The following is a 21,246-nucleotide window of genomic DNA, read 5'->3' on the forward strand; positions in this document are numbered from 1 at the left end:
TTAAAGATTCTGCACCCGCGGGGCTGATTTTCGAGATTCGGCACCCCCGGGGCTGATTTTAGAGTTTCGGCACCTGCGGGTCTCGGGTCTGATTTTCGAGATTCTGCACCCGTGTGGTTGATTTTTGAGATTTGGCACCCGCGGTACTAATTTTCGAGATTCGGCACCGGCGGGGCTGATTTTTCGAGATTCGCCCACCGCGGGGCTGATTTTCGAGATTCGGCATCCGCGGCGGTGGTTTTCGAGATTCGCCAGTCCCGGGGCTGATTTTCAAAATTCGGCACCCACGGGGTTGATTTTCAAGATTCAGCACCTGCGGCGGTGGTTTTCGAGATTCGGCACCCGCGCGGCTGATTTTCGAGATTCGGCACCCATGGGGCTGATTTTCGAGGTTCAGCACCCGCGGGGCTGATTTTCGAGATTCGGCACCCGCGCGGCTGATTTTTGAGATTCGGCACCCACGGGGCTGATTTTCGAGATTCGTCACCCGCGGCGCTGATTATTGAGATTCGGCACCTGCGGGGCTGATTTTCAGGATTCGGCACCCGCGAAGCTGATTTTCGAGATTCAACACCTGCGGGGCTGATTTTCTAAACTTGGCACGCGTGGCGGTGATTTTCGAGATTCGGCACCCGCAGGGCTAATTTTCGAGATTCGGCACCCGCGGGGCTGATTTTAGAGAATCGGCACCCGCGGCGTTGATTTTTGAGACTCGGCACCTGCGGGGTTGATTTTCGAGATTCGGCACCCCCGGGGCTCATTTTCGAGATTCGGCACCCGCGGGGCTGATTCTTGAGATTCGACACCCGTGGTGGTGATTTTCGAGATTCGGCACCCGCGGGGCTGATCTTCGAGATTTGGCACCCGCGGCGGTGATTTTCGGAATTCGGCACCCATGATGCTGATTTTCGAGATTCGGCACCCGCCGGGCTGATTTTTGAGATTCGGCACCCGCGGAGGTGATATTCGAGATTTGGCAGCCGCCGGGCTGATTTTCTAGATTCGGCACCCGCGGGGCTGTTTTTCCAGATTCGGCACCCGCGGCGCTGATTATTAGAGATTCTGTACCTGCGGGGGCTGATTTTTGAGATTCAGCACCCGCGGCGGTGATTTTCAAGATTCTGCACCGACAGGGGCTGATTTTCAAGATTCGGCACCCGCGGGGCTGATTTTCGAGATTCGGCACCCGCGGGGCTGATTTTCGAGATATGGCACCCCTGGGGCTGATTTTCGAGATTCGGCACCCGCGGGGCTGATTTTCGAGATTCGGCACCCGCGCGGCTGATTTTCGAGATTCGGCACCCACGGGGCTGATTTTCGAGATTCGTCACCCGCGGCGCTGATTATTGAGATTCGGCACCTGCGGAGCTGTATTTTGAGATTCGGCACCCGCGAAGCTGATTTTCGAGATTCAACACCTGCGGGGCTGATTTTCGAGATTCGGCATGCGCGTCAGTGATTTTTGAAGATTCGGCACCCGCGAGGCTGATTTTTGAGATTCGGTGCCCGCGGGGTTGATTTTCGACATTCGGCACCCGCGGAGGTGATTTTTGAGATTCGGGACCTGCAACAGTGATTTTCGAGATTCGGCACCCCCGGGGCTGATTTTCGAAATTTGGCACCCCCGGGGCTGATTTTCGAGATTCGGCACCCGCTGGGCTGATTTTTGAGATTCAGCACCCGCGGGGCTAATTTTAGAGATTCGGCTCCCGCGGCGGTGATTTTCAAGATTCGGCACCCGCAGGGCTGATTTTCGAGATTCAGCACCTCGGCGGTGATTTTCGAGAATCTGCACCCGCGGCGCTGATTTTCGAGATTCGGCACCAGCGGCGGTGAATTTGGAGATTCGGCTCCAGCGGGGCTGATTTTCGAGATTCGGCACCCGTGGGGCTGATTTTCGAGATTAGGCACCTGCGGCGGTGATTTTTGAAATTCAGCACCCGCGGGCTGATTTTCGAGATTCAGCACCCGCAGTGGTGATTTTCGAGATTCGACACCCGCGGCGGTGATTTTGGAGATTCGGCACCCGCGGGGTTGATTTTTGAGATTCGGCACTCGCGGGGCTGAGTTTCGATATTCGGCACCCGCAGCGGTGATTTTCGCGATTCGGCACCTGCGGGGCTGATTTTCGAGATTCGGCACCCGCGGCGGTGACTTTCAAGATTTGGCACCCACCGAGATGATTTTCGAGATTCGACACCCCCGGCACTGACGTTCGACATTCGGCACCCGTGGGGCTGATTTTCGAGATTTGGCACCCACGGCAGTGATATTCGAGATTCAGCACCCACGGGGCTGATTTTCGAGATTCGGCACCAGCGGCAGTGATTTTCGAGATTCGGCACCCACGGGGCTGATTTTCGAGACTCAGCACCTGCGGCGGTGATTTTTGAGATTCGGCACCCGCATGGCTGATTTTTGAGATTAGGCACCCGCGGGGCTGATTTTCAAGATTCAGCAGCCACGGGGCTGATTTTAGAGATTCGGCACCCGCGGGTCTGATTTTCGGGATTCGGCACCCACGAAGCTGATTTTCGAGATTCAACACCTGCGGGGCTGATTTTCTAAACTTGGCACCCGCGGCGGTGATTTTCGAGATTCGGCACCCGCGGGGCGAATTTTCGAGATTCGGCACCCGCGGGGCTGATTTTAGAGATTCGGTACCCGCGGTGGTGATTTTCGAGATTCGACACCCGCGGGGCTGATTTTTGAGATTTGGCACCCGCGGCGGTGATTTTGGAGATTCGGCACCCGCGGGGCTGATTTTCGAGACTCGGCACCCTCGGCGGTGATTTTCGAGATTCTGCACCCGCAGGAGCTGATTCTCGAGGTTCGACACTCGCTGGGCTGAGTTTCGATATTCGGCACCCGCGGCGGTGATTTTCGAGATTTGGCACCTGCGGGGCTGATTTTCGAGATTCGGCACCCGCGGAGCTGTATTTTGAGATTCGGGACCCCCGACAGTGATTTTCGAGATTCGGCACCTGCGGGGCTGATTTTCGAGATTCGGCATGCGCGTCAGTGATTTTTGAAGATTCGGCACCCACTAGGCTGATTTTTGAGATTCGGCACCTGCGGAGCTGATTTTTGAGATTCGGGACCTGCGACAGTGATTTTTGAGTTTCGGCACCCCCGGGGCTGATTTTCGAAATTTGACACCCGTGGGGCTGGTTTTCGAGAATCGGTACCTGCGGGGCTGATTTTTGAGATTCGGCACCTGCGGCGGTGATTTTTGAGATTCGGCACCCGCATGGCTGATTTTTGAGATTAGGCACCCGCGGGGCTGATTTTCAAGATTCAGCAGCCACGGGGCTGATTTTAGAGATTCGGCACCCGCCGGTCTGATTTTCGGGATTCGGCACCCGCGAAGCTGATTTTCGAGATTCAACACCTGCGGGGCTGATTTTCTAAACTTGGCACCCGCGGCGGTGATTTTCGAGATTCGGCACCCGCGGGGCGAATTTTCGAGATTCGGCACTTGCGGGGCTGATTTTAGAGATTCGGCACCCTCGGCGGTGATTTTCAAGATTCGGCACCCGCAGGGCTGATTTTCGAGATTCAGCAGCTCGGCGGTGATTTTCGAGAATCTGCACCCGCGGCGCTGATTTTCGAGATTCGGCACCCGCGGCGGTGAATTTGGAGATTCGGCTCCAGCGGAGCTGATTTTCGAGATTCGGCACCCGTGGGGCTGATTTTTGAGATTTGGCACCCGCGGCGGTGATTTTGGAGATTCGGCACCCGCGGGGCTGATTTTCGAGACTCGGCACCCTCGGCGGTGATTTTCGAGATTCTGCACCCGCAGGAGCTGATTCTCGAGGTTCGACACTCGCTGGGCTGAGTTTCGATATTCGGCACCCGCGGCGGTGATTTTCGAGATTTGGCACCTGCGGGGCTGATTTTCGAGATTCGGCACCCGCGGAGCTGTATTTTGAGATTCGGGACCCCCGACAGTGATTTTCGAGATTCGGCACCTGCGGGGCTGATTTTCGAGATTCGGCATGCGCGTCAGTGATTTTTGAAGATTCGGCACCCACTAGGCTGATTTTTGAGATTCGGCACCTGCGGAGCTGATTTTTGAGATTCGGGACCTGCGACAGTGATTTTTGAGTTTCGGCACCCCCGGGGCTGATTTTCGAAATTTGACACCCGTGGGGCTGGTTTTCGAGAATCGGTACCTGCGGGGCTGATTTTTGAGATTCGGCACCTGCGGCGGTGATTTTTGAGATTCGGCACCCGCATGGCTGATTTTTGAGATTAGGCACCCGCGGGGCTGATTTTCAAGATTCAGCAGCCACGGGGCTGATTTTAGAGATTCGGCACCCGCCGGTCTGATTTTCGGGATTCGGCACCCGCGAAGCTGATTTTCGAGATTCAACACCTGCGGGGCTGATTTTCTAAACTTGGCACCCGCGGCGGTGATTTTCGAGATTCGGCACCCGCGGGGCGAATTTTCGAGATTCGGCACTTGCGGGGCTGATTTTAGAGATTCGGCACCCTCGGCGGTGATTTTCAAGATTCGGCACCCGCAGGGCTGATTTTCGAGATTCAGCAGCTCGGCGGTGATTTTCGAGAATCTGCACCCGCGGCGCTGATTTTCGAGATTCGGCACCCGCGGCGGTGAATTTGGAGATTCGGCTCCAGCGGAGCTGATTTTCGAGATTCGGCACCCGTGGGGCTGATTTTCGAGATTAGGCACCTACGGCGGTGATTTTTGAAATTCGGCACCCGCGGGCTGATTTTCGAGATTCGACACCCGCGGCGGTGATTTTGGAGATTCGGCACCCGCGGGGCTGATTTTCGAGATTCGGCACTCACGGGGCTGATTTTCGATATTCGGCACCCGCGGCGGTGATTTTCGAGATTCGGCACCTGCGGGGCTGATTTTCGAGATTCGGCACCCGCGGTGGTGACTTTCAAGATTTGGCACCCACCGAGATGATTTCCGAGATTCGACACCCCCGGCACTGACGTTCGACATTCGGCACCCGTGGGGCTGATTTTCGAGATTCGGCACCCACGGCAGTGATATTCGAGATTCGGCACCCACGGGGCTGATTTTCGAGATTCGGCACCAGCGGCAGTGATTTTCGAGATTCGGCACCCACGGGGCTGATTTTCGAGACTCAGCACCTGCGGAGGTGATTTTTGAGATTCGGCACCCGCATGGCTGATTTTTGAGATTAGGCACCCGCGAAGCTGATTTTCGAGATTCAACACCTGCGGGGCTGATTTTCTAAACTTGGCACCCGCGGCGGTGATTTTCGAGATTCGGCACCCGCGGGGCGAATTTTCGAGATTCGGCACCCGCGGGGCTGATTTTAGAGATTCGGTACCCGCGGTGGTGATTTTCGAGATTCGACACCCGCGGGGCTGATTTTTGAGATTCGGCACCCGCGGCGGTGATTTTGGAGATTCGGCACCCGCGGGGCTGATTTTCGAGATTCGGCACCCTCGGCGGTGATTTTCGAGATTCTGCACCCGCAGGAGCTGATTATCGAGGTTCGACACTCGCTGGGCTGAGTTTCGATATTCGGCACCCGCGGCGGTGATTTTCGAGATTTGGCACCTGCGGGGCTGATTTTCGAGATTCGGCACCCGCGGAGCTGTATTTTGAGATTCGGGACCCCCGACAGTGATTTTCGAGATTCGGCACCTGCGGGGCTGATTTTCGAGATTCGGCATGCGCGTCAGTGATTTTTGAAGATTCGGCACCCGCGAGGCTGATTTTTGAGATTCGGCACCCGCGGAGCTGATTTTTGAGATTCGGGACCTGCGACAGTGATTTTTGAGTTTCGGCACCCCCGGGGCTGATTTTCGAAATTTGACACCCGTGGGGCTGGTTTTCGAGAATCGGTACCTGCGGGGCTGATTTTTGAGATTCGGCACCTGCGGCGGTGATTTTTGAGATTCGGCACCCGCATGGCTGATTTTTGAGATTAGGCACCCGCGGGGCTGATTTTCGAGATTCAGCAGCCACGGGGCTGATTTTAGAGATTCGGCACCCGCGGGTCTGATTTTCGGGATTCGGCACCCGCGAAGCTGATTTTCGAGATTCAACACCTGCGGGGCTGATTTTCTAAACTTGGCACCCGCGGCGGTGATTTTCGAGATTCGGCACCCGCGGGGCGAATTTTCGAGATTCGGCACCTGCGGGGCTGATTTTAGAGATTCGGCACCCTCGGCGGTAATTTTTGAGACTTGGCACCCGCGGGGCTGATTTTAGAGATTCGGCACCCGTGGGGCTGATTTTCGAGATTCTGCACCCGCGGGACTGATTTTCGAGATTCGGTACCCGCGGTGGTGATTTTCGAGATTCGACACCCGCGGGGCTGATTTTTGAGATTCGGCACCCGCGGGGCTGATTTTCGAGACTCGGCACCCTCGGCGGTGATTTTTGAGATTCTGCACCCGCAGGAGCTGATTCTCAAGGTTCGACACTCGCTGGGCTGAGTTTCGATATTCGGCACCCGCGGCGGTGATTTTCGAGATTTGGCACCTGCGGGGCTGATTTTCGAGATTCGGCACCCGCGGAGCTGTATTTTGAGATTCGGGACCCCCGACAGTGATTTTCGAGATTCGGCACCTGCGGGGCTGATTTTCGAGATTCGGCATGCGCGTCAGTGATTTTTGAAGATTCGGCACCCACTAGGCTGATTTTTGAGATTCGGCACCTGCGGAGCTGATTTTTGAGATTCGGGACCTGCGACAGTGATTTTTGAGTTTCGGCACCCCCGGGGCTGATTTTCGAAATTTGACACCCGTGGGGCTGGTTTTCGAGAATCGGTACCTGCGGCGGTGATTTTTGAGATTCGGCACCCGCATGGCTGATTTTTGAGATTAGGCACCCGCGGGGCTGATTTTCAAGATTCAGCAGCCACGGGGCTGATTTTAGAGATTCGGCACCCGCGGGTCTGATTTTCGGGATTCGGCACCCGCGAAGCTGATTTTCGAGATTCAACACCTGCGGGGCTGATTTTCTAAACTTGGCACCCGCGGCGGTGATTTTCGAGATTCGGCACCCGCGGGGCGAATTTTCGAGATTCGGCACCTGCGGGGCTGATTTTAGAGATTCGGCACCCTCGGCGGTGATTTTCAAGATTCGGCACCCGCAGGGCTGATTTTCGAGATTCAGCAGCTCGGCGGTGATTTTCGAGAATCTGCACCCGCGGCGCTGATTTTCGAGATTCGGCACCCGCGGCGGTGAATTTGGAGATTCGGCTCCAGCGGAGCTGATTTTCGAGATTCGGCACCCGTGGGGCTGATTTTCGAGATTAGGCACCTGCGGCGGTGATTTTCAAGATTCGGCACCCGCAGGGCTGATTTTCGAGATTCAGCAGCTCGGCGGTGATTTTCGAGAATCTGCACCCGCGGCGCTGATTTTCGAGATTCGGCACCCGCGGCGGTGAATTTGGAGATTCGGCTCCAGCGGAGCTGATTTTCGAGATTCGGCACCCGTGGGGCTGATTTTTGAGATTTGGCACCCGCGGCGGTGATTTTGGAGATTCGGCACCCGCGGGGCTGATTTTCGAGACTCGGCACCCTCGGCGGTGATTTTCGAGATTCTGCACCCGCAGGAGCTGATTCTCGAGGTTCGACACTCGCTGGGCTGAGTTTCGATATTCGGCACCCGCGGCGGTGATTTTCGAGATTTGGCACCTGCGGGGCTGATTTTCGAGATTCGGCACCCGCGGAGCTGTATTTTGAGATTCGGGACCCCCGACAGTGATTTTCGAGATTCGGCACCTGCGGGGCTGATTTTCGAGATTCGGCATGCGCGTCAGTGATTTTTGAAGATTCGGCACCCACTAGGCTGATTTTTGAGATTCGGCACCTGCGGAGCTGATTTTTGAGATTCGGGACCTGCGACAGTGATTTTTGAGTTTCGGCACCCCCGGGGCTGATTTTCGAAATTTGACACCCGTGGGGCTGGTTTTCGAGAATCGGTACCTGCGGGGCTGATTTTTGAGATTCGGCACCTGCGGCGGTGATTTTTGAGATTCGGCACCCGCATGGCTGATTTTTGAGATTAGGCACCCGCGGGGCTGATTTTCAAGATTCAGCAGCCACGGGGCTGATTTTAGAGATTCGGCACCCGCCGGTCTGATTTTCGGGATTCGGCACCCGCGAAGCTGATTTTCGAGATTCAACACCTGCGGGGCTGATTTTCTAAACTTGGCACCCGCGGCGGTGATTTTCGAGATTCGGCACCCGCGGGGCGAATTTTCGAGATTCGGCACTTGCGGGGCTGATTTTAGAGATTCGGCACCCTCGGCGGTGATTTTCAAGATTCGGCACCCGCAGGGCTGATTTTCGAGATTCAGCAGCTCGGCGGTGATTTTCGAGAATCTGCACCCGCGGCGCTGATTTTCGAGATTCGGCACCCGCGGCGGTGAATTTGGAGATTCGGCTCCAGCGGAGCTGATTTTCGAGATTCGGCACCCGTGGGGCTGATTTTCGAGATTAGGCACCTGCGGCGGTGATTTTTGAAATTCGGCACCCGCGGGCTGATTTTCGAGATTCGACACCTGCGGCGGTGATTTTGGAGATTCGGCACCCGCGGGGCTGATTTTCGAGATTCGGCACTCACGGGGCTGATTTTCGATATTCGGCACCCGCGGCGGTGATTTTCGAGATTCGGCACCTGCGGGGCTGATTTTCGAGATTCGGCACCCGCGGTGGTGACTTTCAAGATTTGGCACCCACCGAGATGATTTCCGAGATTCGACACCCCCGGCACTGACGTTCGACATTCGGCACCCGTGGGGCTGATTTTCGAGATTCGGCACCCACGGCAGTGATATTCGAGATTCGGCACCCACGGGGCTGATTTTCGAGATTCGGCACCAGCGGCAGTGATTTTCGAGATTCGGCACCCACGGGGCTGATTTTCGAGACTCAGCACCTGCGGAGGTGATTTTTGAGATTCGGCACCCGCATGGCTGATTTTTGAGATTAGGCACCCGCGAAGCTGATTTTCGAGATTCAACACCTGCGGGGCTGATTTTCTAAACTTGGCACCCGCGGCGGTGATTTTCGAGATTCGGCACCCGCGGGGCGAATTTTCGAGATTCGGCACCCGCGGGGCTGATTTTAGAGATTCGGTACCCGCGGTGGTGATTTTCGAGATTCGACACCCGCGGGGCTGATTTTTGAGATTCGGCACCCGCGGCGGTGATTTTGGAGATTCGGCACCCGCGGGGCTGATTTTCGAGATTCGGCACCCTCGGCGGTGATTTTCGAGATTCTGCACCCGCAGGAGCTGATTATCGAGGTTCGACACTCGCTGGGCTGAGTTTCGATATTCGGCACCCGCGGCGGTGATTTTCGAGATTTGGCACCTGCGGGGCTGATTTTCGAGATTCGGCACCCGCGGAGCTGTATTTTGAGATTCGGGACCCCCGACAGTGATTTTCGAGATTCGGCACCTGCGGGGCTGATTTTCGAGATTCGGCATGCGCGTCAGTGATTTTTGAAGATTCGGCACCCGCGAGGCTGATTTTTGAGATTCGGCACCCGCGGAGCTGATTTTTGAGATTCGGGACCTGCGACAGTGATTTTTGAGTTTCGGCACCCCCGGGGCTGATTTTCGAAATTTGACACCCGTGGGGCTGGTTTTCGAGAATCGGTACCTGCGGGGCTGATTTTTGAGATTCGGCACCTGCGGCGGTGATTTTTGAGATTCGGCACCCGCATGGCTGATTTTTGAGATTAGGCACCCGCGGGGCTGATTTTCGAGATTCAGCAGCCACGGGGCTGATTTTAGAGATTCGGCACCCGCGGGTCTGATTTTCGGGATTCGGCACCCGCGAAGCTGATTTTCGAGATTCAACACCTGCGGGGCTGATTTTCTAAACTTGGCACCCGCGGCGGTGATTTTCGAGATTCGGCACCCGCGGGGCGAATTTTCGAGATTCGGCACCTGCGGGGCTGATTTTAGAGATTCGGCACCCTCGGCGGTAATTTTTGAGACTTGGCACCCGCGGGGCTGATTTTAGAGATTCGGCACCCGTGGGGCTGATTTTCGAGATTCTGCACCCGCGGGACTGATTTTCGAGATTCGGTACCCGCGGTGGTGATTTTCGAGATTCGACACCCGCGGGGCTGATTTTTGAGATTCGGCACCCGCGGGGCTGATTTTCGAGACTCGGCACCCTCGGCGGTGATTTTTGAGATTCTGCACCCGCAGGAGCTGATTCTCAAGGTTCGACACTCGCTGGGCTGAGTTTCGATATTCGGCACCCGCGGCGGTGATTTTCGAGATTTGGCACCTGCGGGGCTGATTTTCGAGATTCGGCACCCGCGGAGCTGTATTTTGAGATTCGGGACCCCCGACAGTGATTTTCGAGATTCGGCACCTGCGGGGCTGATTTTCGAGATTCGGCATGCGCGTCAGTGATTTTTGAAGATTCGGCACCCACTAGGCTGATTTTTGAGATTCGGCACCTGCGGAGCTGATTTTTGAGATTCGGGACCTGCGACAGTGATTTTTGAGTTTCGGCACCCCCGGGGCTGATTTTCGAAATTTGACACCCGTGGGGCTGGTTTTCGAGAATCGGTACCTGCGGCGGTGATTTTTGAGATTCGGCACCCGCATGGCTGATTTTTGAGATTAGGCACCCGCGGGGCTGATTTTCAAGATTCAGCAGCCACGGGGCTGATTTTAGAGATTCGGCACCCGCGGGTCTGATTTTCGGGATTCGGCACCCGCGAAGCTGATTTTCGAGATTCAACACCTGCGGGGCTGATTTTCTAAACTTGGCACCCGCGGCGGTGATTTTCGAGATTCGGCACCCGCGGGGCGAATTTTCGAGATTCGGCACCTGCGGGGCTGATTTTAGAGATTCGGCACCCTCGGCGGTGATTTTCAAGATTCGGCACCCGCAGGGCTGATTTTCGAGATTCAGCAGCTCGGCGGTGATTTTCAAGAATCTGCACCCGCGGCGCTGATTTTCGAGATTCGGCACCCGCGGCGGTGAATTTGGAGATTCGGCTCCAGCGGAGCTGATTTTCGAGATTCGGCACCCGTGGGGCTGATTTTCGAGATTAGGCACCTGCGGCGGTGATTTTTGAAATTCGGCACCCGCGGGCTGATTTTCGAGATTCGGCACCCGCAGTGGTGATTTTCGAGATTCGACACCTGCGGCGGTGATTTTGGAGATTCGGCACCCGCGGGGCTGATTTTCGAGATTCGGCACTCACGGGGCTGAGTTTCGATATTCGGCACCCGCGGCGGTGATTTTCGAGATTCGGCACCTGCGGGGCTGATTTTCGAGATTCGGCACCCGCGGTGGTGACTTTCAAGATTTGGCACCCACCGAGATGATTTCCGAGATTCGACACCCCCGGCACTGACGTTCGACATTCGGCACCCGTGGGGCTGATTTTCGAGATTCGGCACCCACGGCAGTGATATTCGAGATTCGGCACCCACGGGGCTGATTTTCGAGATTCGGCACCAGCGGCAGTGATTTTCGAGATTCGGCACCCACGGGGCTGATTTTCGAGACTCAGCACCTGCGGCGGTGATTTTTGAGATTCGGCACCCGCATGGCTGATTTTTGAGATTAGGCACCCGCGAAGCTGATTTTCGAGATTCAACACCTGCGGGGCTGATTTTCTAAACTTGGCACCCGCGGCAGTGATTTTCCAGATTCGGCACCCGTGGGGCGAATTTTCGAGATTCGGCACCCGCGTGGCTGATTTTAGAGATTCGGTACCCGCGGTGGTGATTTTCGAGATTCGACACCCGCGGGGCTGATTTTTGAGATTCGGCACCCGCGGCGGTGATTTTGGAGATTCGGCACCCGCGGGGCTGATTTTCGAGATTCGGCACCCTCGGCGGTGATTTTCGAGATTCTGCACCCGCAGGAGCTGATTCTCGAGGTTCGACACTCGCTGGGCTGAGTTTCGATATTCGGCACCCGCGGCGGTGATTTTCGAGATTTGGCACCTGCGGGGCTGATTTTCGAGATTCGGCACCCGCGGAGCTGTATTTTGAGATTCGGGACCCCCGACAGTGATTTTCGAGATTCGGCACCTGCGGGGCTGATTTTCGAGATTCGGCATGCGCGTCAGTGATTTTTGAAGATTCGGCACCCGCGAGGCTGATTTTTGAGATTCGGCACCCGCGGAGCTGATTTTTGAGATTCGGGACCTGCGACAGTGATTTTTGAGTTTCGGCACCCCCGGGGCTGATTTTCGAAATTTGACACCCGTGGGGCTGGTTTTCGAGAATCGGTACCTGCGGGGCTGATTTTTGAGATTCGGCACCTGCGGCGGTGATTTTTGAGATTCGGCACCCGCATGGCTGATTTTTGAGATTAGGCACCCGCGGGGCTGATTTTCGAGATTCAGCAGCCACGGGGCTGATTTTAGAGATTCGGCACCCGCGGGTCTGATTTTCGGGATTCGGCACCCGCGAAGCTGATTTTCGAGATTCAACACCTGCGGGGCTGATTTTCTAAACTTGGCACCCGCGGCGGTGATTTTTGAGATTCGGCACCCGCGGGGCGAATTTTCGAGATTCGGCACCTGCGGGGCTGATTTTAGAGATTTGGCACCCTCGGCGGTAATTTTTGAGACTTGGCACCCGCGGGGCTGATTTTAGAGATTCGGCACCTGCGGGGCTGATTTTCGAGATTCGGCATGCGCGTCAGTGATTTTTGAAGATTCGGCACCCGCGAGGCTGATTTTTGAGATTCGGCACCCGCGGAGCTGATTTTTGAGATTCGGGACCTCCGACAGTGATTTTTGAGTTTCGGCACCCCCGGGGCTGATTTTCGAAATTTGACACCCGTGGGGCTGGTTTTCGAGAATCAGTACCTGCGGGGCTGATTTTTGAGATTCGGCACCCGCGGGGCTAATTTTAGAGATTCGGCTCCCGCGGCGGTGATTTTCGAGATTCGGCACCCGCAGGGCTGATTTTCGAGATTCAGCACCTCGGCGGTGATTTTCGAGAATCTGCACCCGCGGCGCTGATTTTCGAGATTCGGCACCCGCGGCGGTGAATTTGGAGATTCGGCTCCAGCGGGGCTGATTTTCGAGATTCGGCACCCGTGGGGCTGATTTTCGAGATTAGGCACCTGCGGCGATGATTTTTGAAATTCGGCACCCGCGGGCAGATTTTCGAGATTCGGCACCCGCAGTGTTGATTTTCGAGATTCGACACCCGCGGCGGTGATTTTGGAGATTCGGCACCCGTGGGGCTGATTTTCGAAATTCGGCACTCGCGGGGCTGAGTTTCGATATTCGGCACCCGCGGCGGTGATTTTCGAGATTCGGCACCTGCGGGGCTGATTTTCGAGATTCGGCACCCGCGGCGGTGACTTTCAAGATTTGGCACCAACCGAGATGATTTTCGAGATTCGACACCCCCGGCACTGACGTTCGACATTCGGCACCCGTGGGGCTGATTTTCGAGATTCGGCACCCACGGCAGTGATATTCGAGATTCGGCACCCGCGGCAGTGATTTTCGAGATTCGGCACCCACGGGGCTGATTTTCGAGACTCAGCACCTGCGGCGGTGATTTTTGAGATTCGGCACCCGCATGGCTGATTTTTGAGATTAGGCACCCGCGGGGCTGATTTTCGAGATTCGGCAGCCACGGGGCTGATTTTCGAGATTCGGCACCCGCGGGGCTGATTTTCGAGATTCGGCACCCGCGGGGCTAATTTTCGAGATTCGGCACCCGCGAGGCTGATTTTCTAGATTCGGCATGCGCGTCGGTGATTTTCGAAGATTTGGCACCTGCGGAGCTGATTTTCGAGATTCGGCAACCGCGGGGCTGCTTTTCGAGATTTGGTAGCGGCGGGGCTGATTTTCGAGATTCGGCACCCGCGGCGATGATTTTCGAGATTCGGCACTCGTTGAGCTGATTTTCAAGATGCGGCACCCGCGGCTGTGATTTTCGAGATTCGGCACCCAGGGGGCTGATTTTCGAGATTCGGCACCCGCAGCGGTGAATTTCAAGGTTCTGCACCCGTGGGGCTGATTTTCGAGATTCGGCTCCCACGGCGGAGATTTTCGAGATTCGAAAACCGCGGCGGTGATTTTCGAGATTCTGCACCCGCTTGGCTGATTTTCGAGATTCGACATGCGCGTCGGTGATTTTTTAAGATTCAGCACCCGCGGGGCTGATTTTTGAGATGCGGCCCCCGTGGGGCTGATTTTCGAGATTTGGCACCTACAGGGGCTAATTTTCAAGATTTGGCACCCCCGGGGCTGATTTTCGTCATTCGGCACCAATGGCGGTGATTTTCGAGATTCGGCACCCGCGGGGTTGATTTTCGAGATTTGGCACCTGCGGCGGTGAATTTCGAGATTCGGCACCCGCGGGGCTGATTTTCGAGATGTGGCACCTGCGGCTGTGATTTTCGAGATTCGGCACTCGCAAGGCTGATTTTTGAGATTTGGCTCCCACGGGGCTGATTTTCGAGATTTGGCACCTGCGGCGGTGATTTTTGAGATTCGGCACCCGCGGGGCTGATTTTCGAGATTCGGCACCCGCAGCGGTGATTTTCAAGGTTCTGCACCCGCAGGGCTGATTTTCGAGATTCGAAAACCGCGGCGGTGATTTTTGAAGATTCAGCACCCGCGGGGCTGCTTTCCGAGATGCGGCCCCCGCGGGGCTGATTTCCGAGATTCGGCACCCGCGGGGGCTGATTTTCGAGATTCAGCACCTACAGGGGCTGATTCTCGAGATTCGACACCGGCGGCAGTGATTTTCGAGATTCGGCACCCGAGGCGCTGATTTTTGAGATTCGGCACCCGCCGGGCTAATTTTCAAGATTCGGCACCCCCGGGGCTGATTTTCGTCATTCGGCACCAACGGCGGTGATTTTTGAGATTCGGCACCCGCGGGGTTGATTTTTGAGATTTGGCACCCGCGGCGGTGAATTTCGAGATTCGGCACCTGCGGGGCTGATTTTCGAGATGCGGCACCTGCGGCTGTGATTTTCGAGATTCGGCACTCGCGAGGCTGATTTTCGAGATTCGGCTCCCACGGGGTTGATTTTCGAGAGTCAGCACCTGCGGCGGTGATTTTTGAGATTCGGCAACCGCGGAGCTGATTTTCGAGATTCGGCACCCGCGGTGGTGATTTTCAAGGTTCTGCACTTGCGGGGCTGATTTTAGAGATTCGGCTCCTGCGACGAAGATTTTTGAAATTCGGCACCCGCAGGGGCTGATTTTCGAGATTCCACACCCACATGGCTGATTTTCGAGATTCGGCATGCGCGTCAGTGATTTTCGAAAATCTGCACCCGCGGCGCTGATTTTCGAGATTCGGCACCCGCGGGCAGATTTTCGAGATTCGGCACCCGCAGTGTTGATTTTCGAGATTCGACACCCGCGGCGGTGATTTTGGAGATTCGGCACCCGCGGGGCTGATTTTTGAAATTCGGCACTCGCGGGGCTGAGTTTCGATATTCGGCACCCGTGGCGGTGATTTTCGAGATTCGGCACCTGCGGGGCTGATTTTCGAGATTCGGCACCCGCGGCGGTGACTTTCAAGATTTGGCACCAACCGAGATGATTTTCGAGATTCGACACCCCCGGCACTGACATTTGACATTCGGCACCCGTGGGGCTGATTTTCGAGATTCGGCACCCACGGCAGTGATATTCGAGATTCGGCACCCGCGGCAGTGATTTTCGAGATTCGGCACCCACGGGGCTGATTTTCGAGACTCAGCACCTGCGGCGGTGATTTTTGAGATTCGGCACCCGCATGGCTGATTTTTGAGATTAGGCACCCGCGGGGCTGATTTTCGAGATTCGGCAGCCACGGGGCTGATTTTCGGGATTCGGCACCCGCGAAGCTGATTTTCGAGATTCAACACCTGCGGGGCTGATTTTCTAAACTTGGCACCCGCGGCGGTGATTTTCGAGATTCGGCACCCGCGGGGCTAATTTTCGAGATTCGGCACCCGCAAGGCTGATTTTCTAGATTCGGCATGCGCGTCGGTGATTTTCGAAGAGTTGGCACCTGCGGAGCTGATTTTCGTGATTCGGCACTCATTGAGCTGATTTTCAAGATGCGGCACCTGCGGCTGTGATTTTCGAGATTTGGCACCCAGGGGGCTGATTTTTGAGATTCGGCACCCGCAGCGGTGAATTTCAAGGTTCTGCACCCGTGGGGCTGATTTTCGAGATTCGGCTCCCACGGCGGAGATTTTCGAGATTCGAAAACCGCGGCGGTGATTTTCGAGATTCTGCACCCGCTTGGCTGATTTTCGAGATTCGACATGCGCGTCGGTGATTTTTTAAGATTCAGCACCCGCGGGGCTGATTTTCGAGATGCGGCCCCCACGGGGCTGATTTTCGAGATTTGGCACCCCCGGGACTGATTTTCGTCATTCGGCACCAATGGCGGTGATTTTCAAGATTCGGCACCCGCGGGGTTGATTTTCGAGATTTGGCACCTGCGGCGGTGAATTTCGAGATTCGGCACCCGCGGGGCTGATTTTCGAGATTCGGCACTCGCAAGGCTGATTTTTGAGATTTGGCTCCCACGGGGCTGATTTTCGAGATTTGGCACCTGCGGCGGTGATTTTTGAGATTCGGCACCCGCGGGGCTGATTTTCGAGATTCGGCGGCAGTGATTTTCAAGGTTCTGCACCCGCAGGGCTGATTTTCGAGATTCGAAAACCGCGGCGGTGATTTTTGAAGATTCAGCACCCGCGGGGCTGATTTCCGAGATGCGGCCCCCGTGGGGCTGATTTCCGAGATTCGGCACCCGCGGGGGCTGATTTTCGAGATTCAACACCTACAGGGGCTGATTCTCGAGATTCGACACCGGCGGCAGTGATTTTCGAGATTCGGCACCCGAGGCGCTAATTTTCAAGATTCGGCACCCCCGGGGCTGATTTTCGTCATTCGGCACCAACGGCGGTGATTTTCGAGATTCGGCACCCGCGGGGTTGATTTTTGAGATTTGGCACCCGCGGCGGTGAATTTCGAGATTCGGCACCTGCGGCTGTTATTTTCGAGATTCGGCACTCGCGAGGCTGATTTTCGAGATTCGGCTCCCACGGGGTTGATTTTCGAGAGTCAGCACCTGCGGCGGTGATTTTTGAGATTCGGCAACCGCGGAGCTGATTTTCGAGATTCGGCACCCGCGGTGGTGATTTTCAAGGTTCTGCACTCGCGGGGCTGATTTTAGAGATTCGGCTCCTGCGACGAAGATGTTTGAAATTCGGCACCCGCAGGGGCTGATTTTCGAGATTCCACACCCACATGGCTGATTTTCGAGATTCGGCATGCGCGTCAGTGATTTTTGAAGATTCGGCACCCGCGGGGCTGATTTTTGAGATTCGGCACCCGCGCGGCTGATTTTCAAAATTCGGCACCCGCGAGGCTTATTTTCGAGATTCGGCACCCGCGGGGCTGATTTTTGAGACTCGGCGCACACCGGGGCTGATTTTCGAGATTCGGCACACGCGGCAGTGATTTTCAAGGTTCTGCACCCGCGGGGCTGATTTTAGAGATTCGGAAACCGGGGTGGTGATTTTCGAGATTCTACACCCACGTGGCTGATTTTTGAGATTCAGCATGCGCGTCGGTGGTTTTTGAAGATTCGGCACCCGCGGGATTGATTTTTGAGATTCGGCACCCGCGCGGCTGATTTTCGAGATTCGGCACCCGCGATGCTGATTTTCGAGATTTGGCATCCGCGGGGCTGATTTTTGAGATTCAAGCTCCGCAGCAGTGATTTTCAAGATTCGGCACCCGCGGGGCTTATTTTCGAGATTCAACACCCGCGGGTCTGATTTTAGAGATTCGGAAACCGGGGTGGTGATTTTCGAGATTCTACACCCACGTGGCTGATTTTTGAGATTCAGCATGCGCGTCGGTGGTTTTTGAAGATTCGGCACCCGCGGGATTGATTTTTGAGATTCGGCACCCGCGCGGCTGATTTTCGAGATTCGGCACCCGCGATGCTGATTTTCGAGATTTGGCATCCGCGGGGCTGATTTTTGAGATTCAAGCTCCGCAGCAGTGATTTTCAAGATTCGGCACCCGCGGGGCTTATTTTCGAGTTTCGGGACCCGCGGCGGTGATTTTAGTGATTCGGCACCCGCAAGGCAGATTTTCAAGATTCGGCACCCCCAGGGGCTGATTTTCAAGATTTGGCACGCTTGGCGGTGATTTTCGAGATTCGGCACCCACAGGGGCTGATTTTCGAGATTCGGCATCCGTGGCGGTGATTTTCGAGATTCTGCACTCGCAGGAGCTGATTTTTGAGATTCGGCTCCCACGGCGGTGATTTTCGAGATTCAGCACCCGCAGGGGCTGACTCTCGAGATTCGACACCGGCGGTGGTGATTTTCGATATTCGGCACCTTCGGTGGTGATTTTCGTGATTTGGCACCCGCCGGGTTGATTTTCGAGATTCGGCACCCCGGGGTTGATTTTCGACATTCGGCACCAACGGCGGTGATTTTCGAGTTTTGGCACCTGCGGGATTGATTTTCAAGATTCAGCACCTGCAGGGCTGATCTTCAAGATTCGGCACCCACGAGGCTGATTTTTTGAGATTCGGCGTTGATTTTCGAAATTCGGCATCCGCGGGGCTGATTTTCGAGATTCGGCACCAGCGCGGCTGATTTTCAAGATTCGGCACCCAGCGGGCTAATTTTTGAGAATCGGAAACCGCAGCAGTGATTTTCAAGATTCTCCACGCGCGTGGCTGATTTTCGAGATTCGACATGCGCGTCGGTGATTTTCGAAGATTCGGCACCTGCAGGGCTGATTTTCGAGATTCGGCACCTGCAGCGGTGATTTTCGAGATTAGACACCTGCGGGGTTGATTTTCGAGATTCGGCACCCGTGGCGGTGATTTTCGAGACTCAGCACCCACGGGGCTGATTTTCGAGATTTGGCACCCCAGGGGCTGATTTTCGAGATTCGGCACCCACGGGGCTGCTTTTCGAGATTCGGCACCCGCGTGGCTGATTTTCGAGATTCGGCACCCACGAGGCTGATTTTCGAGATTCGGAATCCGCGGGGCCGATTTTAGAGATTCGGCACCTGCGGCGGTGATTTTCGAGATTTGGCACCCGTTGTGGTGATTTTCGAGATTCGGCAACCGCGGGGCTGATTTTTGAGATTCGGCAACTGCGGCGGTGATTTTCGAGATTCGGCACCCGCGGAGCTGATTTTCGTGATTCGGCACCCGCGGGGTTGATTTTCAAGATTTGGCATCCGCGGCTGTGATTTTCGAGACTCAGCACCCGCAGGGCTGATTTTCGAGATTTGGCACCCCCGGGGCTGATTTTTGAGATTTGTCACCGTGGGGCCGATTTTCCAGATTCGGCACCCACGGTGGTGATTTTCGAGATTCGGCACCGCGGGGCTGATTTTCAAGATTCGTCACCCGCGGGGCTGATTTTCGAGATTCGGCACCCGCGGGGCTGATTTTCGAGATTCGGCACCCGCGGGGGTGATTTTAGAGATTTGGCACCCGCGGGTCAGATTTTTGAGATTCAGCAAGATTTTCGTGATTCGGCATCCGCAGGGCTGATTTTCGAGATTTGGCACCCCCGGGGCTGATTTTCGTCATTCGGCACCATAGGCGGTAATTTTCGAGATTCGGCACCCGCGGGGTTGATTTTCGAGATTTGGCACCTGCGGCGGTGAATTTCGAGATTCGGCACCTGCGGGGCTGATTTTCGAGATGCGGCACCTGCGGCTGTGATTTTCGAGATTCGGCACTCGCAAGGCTGATTTTTGAGATTTGGCTCCCACGGGGCTGATTTTCGAGATTTGGCACCTGCGGTGGTGATTTTTGAGATTCGGCACCCGCGGGGCTGATTTTCGAGATTCGGCACCCGCGGCGGTGATTTTCAAGATTCTGCACCCGCAGGGCTGATTTTCGAGATTCGAAAACCGCGGCGGTGAGTTTTGAAGATTCAGCACCCGCGGGGCTGATTTCCGAGATGCGGCCCCCGCGGGGCTGATTTCCGAGATTCGGCACCCGCGGGGGCTGATTTTCGAGATTCAGCACCTACAGGGGCTGATTCTCGAGATTCGACACCGGCGGCAGTGATTTTCGAGATTCGGCACCCGAGGCGCTAATTTTCGAGATTCGGCACCCGCGGGGTTGATTTTCGAGATTTGGCACCTGCGGCGGTGAATTTCGAGATTCGGCACCTGCGGGGCTGATTTTCGAGATGCGGCACCTGCGGCTGTGATTTTCGAGATTCGGCACTCGCAAGGCTGATTTTTGAGATTTGGCTCCCACGGGGCTGATTTTCGAGATTTGGCACCTGCGGCGGTGATTTTTGAGATTCGGCACCCGCGGGGCTGATTTTCGAGATTCGGCACCCGCGGCGGTGATTTTCAAGGTTCTGCACCCGCAGGGCTGATTTTCGAGATTCGAAAACCGCGGCGGTGATTTTTGAAGATTCAGCACCCGCGGGGCTGATTTCCGAGATGCGGCCCCCGCGGGGCTGATTTCCGAGATTCGGCACCCGCGAGGGCTGATTTTCGAGATTCAGCACCTACAGGGGCTGATTCTCGAGATTCGACACCGGCGGCAGTGATTTTCGAGATTCGGCACCCGAGGCGCTGATTTTCGAAATTCGGCACCCGCCGGGCTAATTTTCAAGATTCGGCACCCCCGGGGCTGATTTTCGTCATTCGGCACCAACGGCGGTGATTTTCGAGATTCGGCACCCGCGGGGTTGATTTTTGAGATTTGGCACCCGCGGCGGTGAATTTCGAGATTCGGCACCTGCGGGGCTGATTTTCGAGATGCGGCACCTGCGGCTGTGATTTTCGAGATTCGGCACTCGCGAGGCTGATTTTCGAGATTCGGCTCCCACGGGGTTGATTTTCGAGAGTCAGCACCTGCGGCGGTGATTTTTGTGATTCGGCAACCGCGGAGCTGATTTTCGAGATTCGGCACCCGCGGTGGTGATTTTCAAGGTTCTGCACTCGCGGGGCTGATTTTAGAGATTCGGCTCCTGCGACGAAGATTTTTGAAATTCGGCACCCGCAGGGGCTGATTTTCGAGATTCCACACCCACATGGCTGATTTTCGAGATTCGGCATGCGCGTCAGTGATTTTTGAAGATTCGGCACCCGCGGGGCTGATTTTTGAGATTCAGCACCCGCGCGGCTGATTTTCAAAATTCGGCACCCGCGAGGCTTATTTTCGAGTTTCGGGACCCGCGGCGGTGATTTTAGTGATTCGGCACCCGCAAGGCAGATTTTCGAGATTCGGCACCCCCAGGGGCTGAT

This window comes from Ranitomeya variabilis, chromosome 2 (genome assembly GCF_051348905.1).
Source record: "Ranitomeya variabilis isolate aRanVar5 chromosome 2, aRanVar5.hap1, whole genome shotgun sequence".
NCBI classification, from domain to species: Eukaryota; Metazoa; Chordata; class Amphibia; order Anura; family Dendrobatidae; genus Ranitomeya; species Ranitomeya variabilis.